General features: G+C 49.8%; 1 protein-coding gene across 1 annotated transcript in view; it reads left to right on the forward strand.

The window, feature by feature from the left end:
* The first annotated feature begins 1,939 nt into the window (after positions 1-1,939).
* PRKD2 (protein kinase D2) overlaps positions 1,940-15,206 on the forward strand; it is a 37,796-nt gene continuing 24,529 nt past the window's right edge. The window contains exon 1 of the mRNA XM_033158424.1: positions 1,940-2,140. The gene's annotated coding sequence lies outside the window, so the exon portion shown is untranslated. The remainder of the gene's footprint in view (positions 2,141-15,206) is intronic.

Consider the following 15,206-nt stretch of genomic DNA (forward strand, 5'->3'; position numbering starts at 1 on the left):
CATGAATAAGAACTTCCTTTTATCTGCCCCGAATCTTACAAGATTCAGTTTCACTGGATGCCTAGAAATTTATAAAGTGGAGATGGAGAAGAGGACTATGCAGTTGCCCCATACAATTGAACCTGCATCCTTGGCGTTATCGGCGCTGCACGCTCTAACCACCTGAGCTCCCTTTGCCATTACATCACCAAGCAAGCACTTAGGAATACAGGAATACAGAAAGTTGCCTTAATTGTGGCCCATCTATCTCAGTGTTGTCTACACTGAATGGCAGCAGCTCTCGAGGGTTTTGGGCAGGGGGTCTCTCCCAGCCCTACCTGCAGATGGCAGGGACTGAACCTGAGACCTGCCATCCCGGTGCAGAATGAGTGCATCAGAGAGAGAGAGAGTGAATCACTTGATTGCAAAAGTACCTCCGGTTAACTTGGTGGCAGCATCGTACATTAAATTATTATTATTATTATTATTAATAATAATAATAATAATAATAATAATAATAAATACTTTCCCCCTGCAAACTGCAAGCACAACAAGCTTCTAGTCCTCTGTGACTCTGAGGCCCTGTCTTTATGCAAATTGGCATAGTGAAAATCTACCTGGAAATTCCTCGCTGGGTGGGGACCAGGTGAGGTTAACTCAGGTGAAAAGTGAGCACTTTGTCCAGGCTCAGAGGTTCCCTTGTTGTTGTTTTTTAATCCCCGCCTTCCCACGCGGGCTGGGTTTTGGCATAAAGAACCGAAACAGGAGAGGCGGGAGGCCGGGGATTGCCAGCAGGGGGCGTTCTTGCACGACATGCTGATCGAATGAGTGTAGCCGGCGGAGAAAACAGGGCAAGCTCCGGGGAGTCTTCTCCAGCAGCGAGGGAATTTTTGGATTTTCCTCATCCCTGCTGTCGTCGTCTCCCAATTAGGTTTGACACCTGGCACGATGTCGAAAGACAGGAAGAGGCTTCCACGCCCTTACCCACAGCTGGAGAGGTTTGTAATGGTTACGGGGCAGAGACTCCTCTCAGCCTTTTCCGAATTCTGGAGAGAGGAGTCCGGATCTTCCTGGAAACCCACTACAACTATGAGCAAAAAGGGTCTGCGTCCAGCCCCGATACCCACCCAGCGCACTGCAATGCAAACTGGAAGGATCTGCAACCCCTGCGGGGCAGAGATCGTCGTCTCTTTCTCCAACTTCTTAAACGGCGGACAAAATAAAGGCAGCAGCTATTCGCCTTTTAAAGGGAGGCGAGCCAGGAGTCCAGACTAACTTGCAAACCAAATCTTTTCTCCGGAATGAGTTGACTAGAGACGGCCAACACTCACTCTCGTTCCAATTTTTAGTATATGTGCTGCCGAAGCGAGCACGGCCAACACTCACTCTGCACGCGCCCAGGGGCACTCTTTCTCACATGCGCCCAAAGCTGGTTTTCCTGGACGCCCTCCCCCCCTTCTCCAGCGCGCGCTGAACCCCCGTTTCGCTTGCAAGCGGCGCATCTCGGCTCCTTCCTCTCGGCGCGCTCCCCGGTGCCTCGCTAGCCGTTCCGGATCCACTCCGGAGCGGCGGGGCGGGGTGTCGTGACTTCATCGCCTCCGTCCGCCATTGGCGCCGCGCCTTGTCACTCAAGGCACTTCCTTCTCGGGGTGGAGGGGGGAAGGCGAGGGGAAAGAAAAAGCGAGAGAGGGAGAGAAAAGTTTGTTGGCGCATCAGGAGCGCAGCGGCGCCGCTGTTTCGCCGGTGGCCTTTGGAGACGCGCGCGGAGCGCACCGAGGCGCGCCGTCGGGCAGGCAAGCAGGCGCTCCAGCCTCCATCCATGTGAGACCCTCCCCGTTTGCAGGGTGGGAGGTGGCGGGGAGACTCCGGCGACCGCCGCCCCGACGCCGCCACCACGATGGCCTCTCCGCCCGGCCGCTCCTCGTTCTGCTCGCCAGCCCCAATGTCCCCGGCAGCAGCAGCAGCAGCAGCAGCAGCAGCAGCAGCAACAACAGCCCCCGAGCCGGCGCCGGCTCCGTCGTGCGCCCTGGCCGGCGCCTCGCCTTGCCACGGCGTCTCCTTCCAGATCCAGATCGGGCTGACCCGCGAGTTCGTCCTGCTGCCTGCATCTTCCGATCTTGCCCACGTCAAGCAACTGGCGTGCTCCATCGTGGATCAGAAGGTGCGCAAGGCGGGGGGGGGGGCGGCAGGGGGTTCGCCATGGGGCTGTGGTAGGGGGAGAGCAGAGATCTCCGTCGGGAGAAGTCTCTAAAGCCTGGGGGGGGCTATGCTCGTGGATGTGTAACTCGCGCCTTTGTTGTTGTTTTATCTTTACTCCGGGTTAATAACTCCGGATTAACTGGAAAGGCGAGCCTACCGCAGCTGCGGGGATGCTTTGGGTTTCTTTACGTTTTGTATTTGGTCCAAAGCTGTGCATAGCTCAGTCGGTAGAACACGCTTTGAGTTCAGGGTTGTGGGTTCTAGCCCCTTGTTGGGCGAGAGATTCTTGCTTTGCAGGGGGGTTAGACTAGATGATGATTCTCTGGTCCCACCCAGCTCCACAATTCTATGATTCTATCTCAATGGTCTAAGGCCATATTTTGGATAACGTGTTATCCACGTGCTCCCTTGTTGGGTCATATATGCAAGCTAATGGACTGCTTTGCTTATAGTGTAACAAATATTTTTGAAAAAACACCCTGAAAGAACGCCAGGTTAACTACTGCAGTTTTCGGCCACGAATGTGGATCTGCCTTCCATTCCTGAAGTTTGTGCTGGTAGTGAGCAGGATGTGGGGACCTTTCATCCCTCTCCGGTCTGTGAGCACTGAAGCGTGGTAAGAATTACGTGGTACTTTGGCACCAAAAGGGAACCGTAGTACATGTCATGGAATCTGTTTGCAGTTCCTCCCTCGCTGCAGATTCTCCTGCTTGCAAATCTGGCGCTAGTCGAAGCCAGTTTGCTGGGTGGGAAAAAAAATAAAACCCCATCCCTGTTTTGCTGCAGGTGCCACAGAACATCATTATCATCACCACCCAGCCTGTGGCGAAGTCTCATGAGACTGGATGAAGTCTCACGAGATTTTTTTCTGCGCCTTCTGAAGACTAGGGGGACGCCTTGCCACCTATGGGGCGGCCCTTCATATCCGTCTGTGAGCAGTTCCTGCCTGGCTTTGGGCTCTGGCCAGCTCAGCCGGGTGCCGGTGGCCAGGGAGTGGCCGGTTGACCAGTAGCCAATGCTCCCTTTCATTTCCATTCAGAGCACAGCCTTAGAAGCCATTGGTGCTCCTTGGTACAGCTGGCAGAGTGCCACCCTGGCTGCAGGGCACCTGGGCGGCAGAAGCTATAAAGTGCCATGGTGGAGCATGTATTGGGGGGGGGGGGACCAGTTTTGCTGCCCTTCCCAACCCACCACCAGAGACACACTGAAAGTGCATGGCCTCCACAAGAATCCTGGGAACCGTAGCTCTGCAATTCCGGCAAACCACAGTTCCCAGGATTACCTGGGGTAAGCCATGCACTTTATGCGTGCGACCGTGACCCTTCCGGTCATGCTTTGCGTCTTCCCTCTCTTTCGTATTCTTTAGCAGCAAAATAAATTGCAGGCTCCTTGGGGCAGCGACTTTCGGGAGGTGTTTATTCTTAAAAAGTGCATTTACTCTGCAAAGGTAGATGTGCTGCGTTAAGATTAATAAAAAGTGAGTCTCACATCTGAAGGGCCTCAGAATGGGTGCTGTGATTTCATTACTCACACGGCATAGCCGGTGTGGTGATTTGTGTGTGCGTTTTATTGTGTGTGTCGTGGGCCTGCCCAGCCCTTTGTATATATTGGAGGCTGTTTGTGTATGCTTCATATCCAGCTGTGTGTTTATCTGTAGGTAAACATTGCTGTTTGTATGTGTACGACATTGGAGGCCTTGTGCACAGACAAACTTTATTCGTCCCCGCAAAGGTCTTTCACAGAACAAAAGTTGGCATTAGAATCATAGAACCGTAGAGTTGGAAGGGACCCCGAGGGTCATCTAGTCCAACCCCCTGCAGCGCAGGAATCTTAGCTAAAGCATCCATGAGAGATGGCCATCCAACCTCTGCTTAGAAACTTCCAAGGAAGGAGAGTCCACAACCTCCTCTTACTGTCAGAAAGTTCTTCCTGATGGGGAGTTGGAATCTCCTTTCTTGTAACTTGAAGCCATGGGTTCGAGTCCCACCCTGCAGAGCAGGAGAAAACAAGCCTGTGGCCCTGCAGATGGCATTGGACTCCCATCATGACTGGCCATGCTGACTTGTGTGTGTGGGGGGGGGTCACCAGCTTCCCCCTGCCTCATGCACTAATGTCTGTCGATCAAGCTGTTTGGCAAGGGCAGGCCGAGTAAAAGAAGCTCCCTCTCGGCCCTGAAGCCCGCCGGATGACTTTATCCCAGCGTAATCTACTTCGCAGGGTTGTTGGGAGGATAAAATGGAAAGGAGGAGGAGAATCTAGGCCACCTTGATCTCTTTGGAGAAAAGGCAGGTTATCGATGCAATAATAAAGAAATAAAATGCAGTTGGCAGACTTTGGGGGAAACCCACTTTGGAGTCCTTGATTGGGCCTGAATGCCACCAGCTGAACTTCTGAGCAGTCGCTCTCTGCCGGCCTGGCCTACTTCGCAGGGTTGTTGTAGGTAGAAAACTGAGGAAGGCCTATATTTCTGCTGCCCTGAGCTGTGGGCAGGAGAGGATAAGAACGAATTGATGGTCAATGTGTGTCTTCTTCCAGATTGTGTTTGGAAGTTTTGTTTGCGTGACATATATTGAGACTGCTTTCCCCTGTTCACACACACATACGCGGTACCTTCCAGATGTTTTGGACTACATTTCCCATCTGGCAAAGCTGTTTGAAGTAACCATTCGCTTTTTAACCCTTCTTTCGACAGCCCTCCTGCCTGGCCAGACTCGCACTGAAGCCATGGTTCACACCACACATTTAAAAGCAGCCTGATATACCACCTTAAACAGCCCTGGCTTCCCCCAAAGAATCCTGGGAGTTGTAGTTTGTTAAGGGTGCTGAGAGTTGTTAGATCACCCATCTTCACAGAGCTGCAGAGTTACCCGAGCAGAGGGAATTATCGATAGACCGCTCTGTAAATTGTAGCTCTGCGAACTCCTGACCCCTTTCAGCTCCTTTAACAAACTACACTTCCCAGGATCCTTTGGGGGCAAACCATGACTGTTTAAACTGGCATCGCAGTGCTTTAAATGTATGGTACGCATGTGGCCAGAATCTAGCCCAGTTTTTAAAATGAGAGGTGCCGGGGGGCTTAACGCCTTCTTTCAAAGGTAGGTGAGAGGGACCTTAATCCATGCTCAGAGGCACTCTTATTTCACATGCTCTCAAGGCTAGATGAGGCAGAAGTTAGTTCTGAGCTGTGCGGGGAATCCTGGTTAACCCATTACCTAAATAAATGTAAAATACAATTTTTTAATCTTCGGGGGGGGGGGATTTCTACTAGTTTCCTAGGCCAAAAGACCACCACCGTCCCATGCGTACGAGGTTGACACCTGCAAATTTGGGGGAACCCCTGGGTTTTGAGCAATCTTTTTCTTGCTTGGGGGAAACCACCCAAAAGAGGGATAAAGCCTCAAACTGAGAGGAAGGGAGCGAGGAATGGAGTCGCTGGAACCCTGGAGTAACTCAGCACTGCAACATTCTGTCGCAGTTCCCTTTTGCCGCAGCCGTAATATTTACATAGCGCTTTTTGAGTCGCGCTTTGCATAAACGACCTCCATCATCTTTGCAACGGTCTTGCAAGGTAGGGTCAGGCGTGCTATTATTCCCGAAGTGAAGGGGGCGTGAGACTCATACTGAGAACAGCGGTTTCTCCTAAGGCCACGTACCGCATTTGTGGCTGAGAGGTGGGTGGTGTGGCGATATTGTGGCTCACTGCACTGCCTGGACTCCTTCCCCTCCCCTCCCAGCCGGTCCAGGGCCCCTCATGCTATATATACAAGCATTTTATGTTTCAGCAAAGGAGCGGAAACAGCAGCCAAGACGCTGGCTGCCTCTCTCTCCTCTGAGCAGGAAAGGGAAGTGTCCCTGGTTCCGAGAGGCCGAGCGATAATCTTTGGGATGTCTCCAGGATGGGAGCGTCCCTCGTCCACATCCTTTAGCCCCGGGCTGGAGGAAACTTGGAAGCATCTTTGCCAGGGAGAGTTAAGTCAAGCCAGGTATTAAGAGACAGGCAAACCTCCTCCTTCTCCTCTGCCACCCCAAACTGCAGATTTGCAGCTGATAATCTGTGGAACTCCTTGCACCAGTTTCTAGAAACCAGAGGGAGGGGAGATTTGCACTTGTGCTTGGGTCCTGCTTGCATGTTTCCCATTGGGGCATCTGGTCGGTCCCTCTGAGAACAGGTTGCTGGTCTGGGTGGGCCATTGGCCTGATCCAGCAAGCTCTTCTATGTTCTTAATGTCCATTCTGGTCTTTTTGCTCCAAACGATTCCATAAACGTCATTCCCTAACACTGGGCTGTATTCCATGCCTTTTAAAAAAAAAAAAAAATCCCAACTCAAATCAATAATACCAAAGTCCCGCCCTTAGGCAATCTGAACTCTGGGTGATGCAGATTGAGAGCCAATTTGCATAATCTTTTCTATTTTGCATGTTAACTTCCCTTTTTCTTGTTCATTCATTCTGATTGTAGTTGTCATGGGGAGAGCCGAACGCACCTCCTGCTACTAAAAAACTTGCTCAACCACCTTCCTGGCTTTTGCAGTGTCTACCAGATTTCCATGAGGACTAGAAACCTGCTTCTTGTTTGCTTGAATTGAGGCCAAGGTTCTTGGGAAGCTGGATCCTGTCTCCGCTGCCACATTCTGGGCTCATCTAAGCCCTGCAGACAACTAAACTTCCTTAGTTCATTCTCTGTGTGGTCCATCTCTGCAATTTCTATTTTGCAAGCAGGGCTTAGGGAGGCAAAGCATTCTGTAAATTGTGAGCCACCACCAAGGAGGCCCTGTCGCCAGCACCTGTCAATCATATCTCCAGTAGAGATGGGGCAGGAAAGAGGGCCTTAGAAGCTCATCTTAACACCAGGGCAAAAGCCATTCCCTCTGGTCTTCAAGCGCTGATCCTTGCTTTGAAGCAAGCCAAGCAGCAACACAGAAGATGACACTTTTGAGCATGTGCAGAATTTAGGAGGGCCAATGCTTTGGGGAAATAGCGAGGGGAAGGAAGAGGTTTACAAACTGTCCTGGTCTGTTTTTTGCCCTCGGAAGCGTCCTCCCCGCACACGCTTGAATGAGGCAGGCTTATTCAGGGGGTGCCCGACAGGCTGCGGAGCATGTGCAGAGCTCTGATCTCCCAACAGAGATGATTGGCTGAAGGACTCAGGAGGAACAGCCAGGGAGCTGCAGTTGTCGTGTGCCCACTTCACATCTGTTTGAGCCCTGAACGTGCGGGAAGGGAATTCGAATCCTGCTTCCCTGTATATCATTTGGGAGGGCTGCGTCCCAGCCATCCATTTAAAGAACTCTTACCCTGCATTAACCGTTGTGGAGAATCCTAGAATCCGTATTGCAGAGCTACAATTCCCAGCACCCTGAAACTACAGTTCCCAGGATTCTTCACTACGGCTAAAGTGGCATAAGAGGGCTTTAAATTTGAGGTGTGGAGGTCCTTCTTTGGGACGCTGTGGTCTAAACCACTTAGCCTAGGGCTTGCCGATCAGAAGGTCACTGGTTCGAATCCCCGCGACGGGGTGAGCTCCCGTTGCTCGGTCCCTGCTTCTGCCAACCTAGCATTTCGAAAGAACGTCAAAGTGCAAGTAGATAAATAGGTACCGCTCCGGTGGGAAGGTAAACGGCGTTTCCGTGCGCTGCTCTGGTTTGCCAGAAGCGGCTTTGTCATGCTGGCCACATGACCCGGAAGCTGTACGCCAGCTCCCTCGGCCAATAAAGCGAGATGAGCGCCGCAACCCCAGATTCGTCCGCAACTGGACCTAACGGTCAGGGGTCTCTTTACCTTTATTTTACCCATTTTGACAACATGACGTCTCCACCCCTTTAGGATGCCTGAAATAACAGTTACAGGTAGGTAGCCGTGTTGGTCTGCCATAGTAAAAAAAAAAAAATCTTCCAGTAGCAACTTAGAGACCAACAAAGTTTGTTCTTGGTATGAGCTTTTGTGTGCATGCACACTTATTCAAAGCTCATACCAAGAACGAACTTAGTTGGTCTCTAAGGTGCTACTGGAAGAATTTTGTTTGTTTTGAAATAACAGTGTATGTGAACTCCTTGGGGCAGAGACCTACCTCTGTCTCCCTCTGTTTCCATTGTTTGTATTGCTCTGTCCGGTTCCATGTGCTCCTGCATCAACAATAATCCAGGGTATTTTTAATTTTGGCAGTGGGTGGTGCAGAAATAATATTGCCCCCTGGCTCACTGGCTCTGGGTACCTGTTGCTTAGTTGTGGGGAAGACCTTGGGGTTGCCAGCAGCTCTTCCTCCTCCTCCTCCTCCTCCTCCTCCTCCTCCTCCTCCTCCTCCTCTCACCTGGGGCCGCCTTGTCCTGCTCCAGCTTGGCTCTCGCTTTGAATAGAGGGCTGTTCCCTCCTGCGTGACTCACAAACAGGCAGCTCTTTCTGTTGCACTCACCCTGGCCTGGCTTGGCTGCCTTTATTGCCTGCTATTATTGAGGCCGTTTCCTGCCCGTCAGGAACACTTTGGGCTGCCGGGAGGAGGTTCAGGAGGGAAGTGCGTGACTCAGGCCCTTAACTGCTGCCTCGCTGGGCCCAGGTGCCCCAGGGTGGCGGATTCGAGAGCCGCTTCCTCCCAGCTCGCCCCTCGCCCGGAAAGGCCCAGGGTGGAGTTTCCCTGCCCCTTTCGTACCTGAGCATACTGGGTAGACGAGCTCGTGCAGAGTTTCATAAAGGCATAGTATCTTAAGAATTGCCGAGCTGGAACGGGTACCCAAAGGCCATGTAGTCCAACCCCCCCCCCCGCCGCACCAGAATCTCAATGAAAGAGAATCGTAGAATAAGAAGACCCAGCTGGTTCAAGCCAGCCTCCTGTTCTCACAGTGGCCAACCAGATGCCCATAATGGGAAGCCCCACAAACAGGAGCTGAATTTGTCCAGTCCTCTTCTAAAGCCATCCAGATTGGTGGTCACCGCTGCCTCCTGTGGGAGTGAGTTCCGTAGGTTAACCATGCGCTGTGTGAAAAAGGACTTCTGCCCCCAATCTTCCAGCATTCAGTTTCATTGCATGCCCACAAGTTCTAGCGTTAGCAGAGAGGGAGGAAAAACTCTCTTCTGCCCTGTTTCTTCATGCCAGGCATAATTTTATAATTTCTTCGCCATCTCTCCAAACCAATGGTTCTCAGCTCCACACCCCCCCTTTGGGCCGCACTTTCAGAATACCATATATTTCCGTGTATAAGACTAGGTTTCCCCCCTAAAAAATAATGTCCAAAATTCGGAGGTGTCTTATACACGGGGACCATATTCCCCCCTCATTTTCTTAAAATAGGGGGCTTCTTATACATGGGGGCATCTTATAGACAGAAAAATGCGGTTGTTTTTTTTTACTCCAGACACACCCATTTGTCAATCGATAGCTGTGCTTGATTTGTAACCTAGAGCACAACTGCTTTATAAGAAAATGATACGTGAGCCGCTTACATGGGTACCTTAAGTACCGGTATCTATACAAACTCAACGTGTGAGCTCGCAGTATCACCCCTTGATTCTCCTGCCCTCATTTTGAAAAGATATTGATCCAATTTTTTTTTGCAAATTAAAAAAACAACATTTTGATACTGAAATGATTAAATGCCACTTTTGACCGTCGCCGAATCTTCCTGCCACACCTTTTGAGAACCAAAAATAAATAAACCCCAAATGTTTGTAGGGGAATCACTCCACCCCCTCGATCAATCATTTCCTGGAAGCTTGATGCAGCCTTTGATCTGAATCAAAACCGGAGGCACGCTTAACATCACCCCAAAACTTTGTAGGATGTTGTGCCCAACCCAGGGGTGGGCATCCTTTGACCTGCAACCTGGGCACACGACCCGCAGCTGGAAATCTGGGTGGGAAAGCCCGTCTCGGCGCAATCCTTGCAGCAGCTACGGCCTCCTGTCTGTCCCTGTCGCCCGGTGTTTGGTGGTAGGGTGCCCCTATACAGGACTAGACATCAGTCAGGTGAGTTTTGGGGCTGGCACAGGTCCCATTGCGACCACACCAAGATCTCTGGATGCCAGGCTGGCGACTGGGGAAGGCCAAGTGTGTCACCTGGAGAAGGACCTGAAATATTTTCCTTGAAGCTTGGATTCGTTTTGTTCCGGATGGTTTGAATGTGTTGTAAACCGCTTTGAGATTTGTTCTTTAAAATACAAAGCGGTGTAAAAGGTTTTGGTAAAGGACCCCTGACAGTTAAGTCCAGTCGCGAACGACTCTGGGGTAAGGGCGCTCATCTCGCTTTACTGGCCGAGGGAGCCAACGTTTGTCCGCAGAAAGTTTTTCCGGGTCATGTGGCCAGCAGGACTAAGCCGCTTCTGGCGAAACCAGAGCAGCGCACGGAAACGGCGTTTGCCTTCCCGCCGGAGCGGTACCTATTTATCTACTTGCACTCTGACGTGCTTTCGAACTGCTAGGTGGGCAGGAGCTGGGACCGAACAACGGGAGCTCACCCCGTTGTGGGGATTCGAACCGCCGACCTTCTGATCGGCAAGCCCAAGGCTCAGTGGTATAGACTACAGTGCCACCCGTGTCCTTTAAAGCGGTGTAGAAATATTAATAATAAATTCCATTGCAAAAAAGCAACAACCCAACAGCGCCTAGACCAGGCATCCCCAACCTTCGGCCCTCCAGGTGTTTTGGACTACAAGTCCCATCATCCCTGACTGCTGGTCCTGTTAGCTAGGGGTCATGGGAGTTGTAGGCCAAAACATCTGGAGGGCCAAAGGTTGGGGATGCCTGGCCTAGACATTCTGTTGTGGTGACCGCAAAGTAGGCTGATTAGATTATATATCTTGAGTTTCTCACACTTACCCTGTACCTGGAGCTTCCATCCCTCGTGGCATAATGAGCCCAGTATCCGTATTTTAGTATACAGGTATTTGTTTTGCTTCATTCCTTCTCAGTCTGATGAGGATTATGCCTCTGTGGTAGGTTGAGGATTAGATTTTCAATATATATAACTCTGTGGGAAGCCTTGTGTTTTTTTGGAGAACGCATCCAGGGGCCCCATTTCCAGCACCCAGGGCACATTAAATTGTGATTAATTTGAAAGGCTAAAAATAATTAGCTTAATTTAAATGCCTGCTCATCACGAAATTCATTCATATGCATGTAGTTTTCGTTCAGAATCGAGCGCTGCACGTTCCTTAAAATTGGAACTTATCTTTTATAATGCGTAAGGGTAATTTATTTTTTCCAGTAACTATTTTTTAAATTACAGTTTTAGAAAGGATTAGACAAAAGAGAAATATATAGAGGGGGGGGGGCATTTTAAGCAACAAGAGACAACAAGCGATTTGTATTCCAGGCTTGCATGTTTAGAAGTATTTCAGCTCGATTTGATGCTAAGGCTCAGTTATTTGAATTATAAATCATTATGTCCCTTCTAGCTGATCAGTCGTGGAACAGCTTTGAATTCATTTACATAATGGAATATATTAGAGTTTCCTTCATGCCAGTGAAATCATGGCACTGCCTCATGCATCCTCTTACGTTTCGTTGTGAACCTGCCTGTGATCGTTAGATGAGGGTGGTCTACAAATTTAACAAATCGTAGAATTGCCCGGGATGTAAGGGACCGCGGGGGTCATCTAGTCCAGCCCCCTGCAATGCAGGGACATTTTTGCCCAATGTGGGTCTCAGACCCACGGCCCTGAGATTAAGAGTCTCATGCTCTACCAACTGAGCTATCCCAGCAGGCTGCTAATAATAATAATAATAATAAATAATAATAATTAATAATAATAGGTTTTAATACAATTAGACTTTTAAACTATTATCTTTCATGTGTTTTTAGCTTTTTTGTGTTTTAATTTGTGCAATTTGTGACTGGGAAAGGGGCAAGATGTAAATAATAATCGTAATAGTAATACAGTGGTACCTCGGATTAAGAACTTAATTCGTTCCGGAGGTCCGTTCTTAACCTGAAACCGTTCTTAACCTGAGGTACCACTTTAGCTAATGGGGCCTCCCGCTGCCACCGCGCGATTTCTGCTCTCATCCTGAGGTAAAGTTCTTAATCTGAGGTACTATTTCTGGGTTAGCGGAGTCTGTAACCTGAAGCGTCTGTAACCTGAGGTACTAAGAGGTACCAGTGTAGTAGTAAATTAAATTATCTTGGGCCTGCTTCGTCAGGGGTAGGTGGAATTTGCTTTTTGGGCAAAGAATGTTTTTTAATGGGGTGCCCCCACCAACCCCTATTTCCTGTCACGTACAGCGCAAGCTGCACTGAGGGAATCGTTGTGTTCCCTTACTCCACCCTCCGACTGCCTATACAGGTGAAACTCGAAAAATTAGAATATCGTGGAAAAGTCCATTTATGTAAGCAATTAGTTTAATATATGAGATAGACTCATGACATGCAAAGGGAGATATGTCAAGCCTTTGTTTGTTATAATTGTGATGGTTATGGCGCACAGCTGATGAAAACCCCAAAGTTGAGATTGTTAATTTGGGGTTCTCATCAGCTGTATGCCATAATCATAAAAATTATAACAAATAAAGGCTTGACATATCTCACTTTGCATGTCATGAGTCTATCTCGTATATTAGTTTCACCTTTTAAGTTGAATTACTGAAAGAAATGAACCTTTCCACGATACTCTAATTTTTCGAGTTTCACCTGTATGTATTGATTTTTTTGGGGGGGGGGGTAAGGATCAATGCTGCTCAACACTCCAACAGATCAAATAATGGTGTGTGCCAACCAGGGCGGCTTAGCCTTTTGAGGAGCATGTACTTCCTCTCTTGGCTCGCGGCTTGGAAACTGACTTCTGGGAGAACCAAACCCCCCCCCCCCCCGGTGCAATTTTTACAATGCAGTCTTAAGTGTGTTTATCTGGAAAACTGACAGGAAGGCCAAAGGCATTTTGCCGGCTGGGGCAAAGCCACCAATGGTGCCCTCTGTCCGCCCGAAAGCAAAAGATTCAGGCCAGCTAAGTTATTTTGGCCCCTGGGGCAGAAAATCCCACACAAGGGGCTCCTTTCCCTTCCCTAAACGCAAAAACCCGGCGACGATAAATTGAGGTAACTAAGAATTTGCCACAGGGACGCGGGTGGCGCTGTGGGTTAAACTACTGTGCCGCTTCGGCTTGCTGATCGAAAGGTCGGCGGTTCGAATCCCTGTGGCGTGGTGGTTGTTTGGTCCCTGCTCTGCCAACCTAGCAATTCGAAAGCACGTCAAAGTGCAAGTAGATAAATAGGTACCACTCCGGTGGGAAGGTAAACGGCGTTTCCGTGCGCTGCTCTGGTTTCGCCAGAAGCGGCTTAGTCATGCTGGCCACATGACCCGGAAAAACTGTCTGTGGACAAACGCCGGCTCCCTCGGCCTGTAAAGCGAGAAGAGCACCACAAACCCAGAGTTGTTCGTGACTGGACTTAATTGTCAGGGGTCCTTTACCTAAGTATTTGCCACTCTGGCAAATGACCCTCCCCGAAACGGACGCCTGAGGCAGTCGCCTTGCTCTGCCTAATGGCGGGGCCGGCCTCGTGTGGAAGCAAGACATACTGAAATCTGTGGTCAGCCTGTCTAAGGGAGCATGGGACCCTCCAGGCACCTTGGACTACAACTCCCCATCAGCCTCAGCCAGCGCAATTGGGAGTTTTAACCTGTGGTGGGTGATGGGAGTTGTAGTCCAAAACAGACTGGCAAAAGGCCGAGATGGCACAACTGAGAGTGGACCCCGTGGTTCCTTCTGCATTCACAACTGCAATTTCTTTGTGGGTGCGCCTCTGCTTAATAGGTGCCATACCAGTGCAATTTCCCCGTGGCTTTCCCCAAAATGCTCTGATGCAGGTGTCTAAGGACTCCCTGTTTTAGAGGAACTGAATTTTTGAAAAGTAAAGATCTTGCAGCAGTGGATTCCACAGTTTCCCTGGCACAAGACATGGTTTGTTTGCTTATTTGCTTATTGTATTTCTATCCTGCTTTTTCTTCAAGTCGTTCAAGGTCGTTCAAGGTGGTTCTGCCACTTCTCATTTAACCCTCACAACGACCCTGAGAGGTAGGTTAGGCTGAGAGGGATGTTGGTCACCCAGTGATCTTCATGGCCTAGTGGGGATTTGAACCCTGGTCTCCCAAGGTCCTAGTTGAGCACTCTAACCACTGCACCCCGTTGACTCTCACTGGCAGTGTTTCAGAGGATCCGAAGTGAAAATCTTGTGGCAGTGAATTCCATAGGCTCCCCAGGACAAGGCATGAATTAAGGTCGTTCTTATGCACATGATTTTTTTTTATAAAAAAAATGGTTAGGGGGGAGGGAGCAGGGATAGCTTGCGATGAAATTATAAAGATCTCTCCGCTCTAAGGAGGAAGGAAGGAGGAGTTTGGAGGTCAACTGGAACGAACAAAGCGTTTCAGATGGGGTACCTTTGAGAGTTAAAAATAACCGGCAGGATTTGCATAGCGCGTCTCACTCCAACCAGAAAGCTTGAAAGGCTGAATGTTGCTCCTTCCCTGAGCTTGTGCAAAACGTCTCTTCTCCTCGGCTGCCTTCCCTTAAAAACACACACACACACACACACACACACACACACACACACACACAAACACACACACCATCCATCTTTGCAAGACAGGAGTTTGTCTGCTGGTGTCTGACAGCCTGGACTCCTTCTCCGTTCGAGATGAGCCACACCTGAAACTGAGCCACACCTGAAACGTTTTCTCGGTGCCTGAATATATGCATGCGTGAATATATATATGAATATATGCCGCTGGCGCCAAATTACTCCAGGGGAGTAGCAATCTTTTTAGGAAATATGGGTATATTTGGGTTTTTGAAGTGGGTGCCAGGGGCGTCACCCCCTACTCCAGAAAGAGAGAGGGTGCACACAGTTCGGATCCAGGTAAAATTCGGGCCCAGTGGCAGCAATGTTAGCCTTGAAAAGCACATAGAGCTGAAATAGGAAGTGGGAAAGAGCGTCAGTTTTTCCAACTTCCTCCTTCAGTTCTATGTCCTTTTTTTGAGGTGGGGGGGGGGTGAGGCGAGATAGGTAAATGCTTTCACTGCCACAGTGCCAAGGCAGAGCGGGGT

This window comes from Lacerta agilis, chromosome 8 (genome assembly GCF_009819535.1).
Source record: "Lacerta agilis isolate rLacAgi1 chromosome 8, rLacAgi1.pri, whole genome shotgun sequence".
Lineage (NCBI taxonomy): Eukaryota > Metazoa > Chordata > Lepidosauria > Squamata > Lacertidae > Lacerta > Lacerta agilis.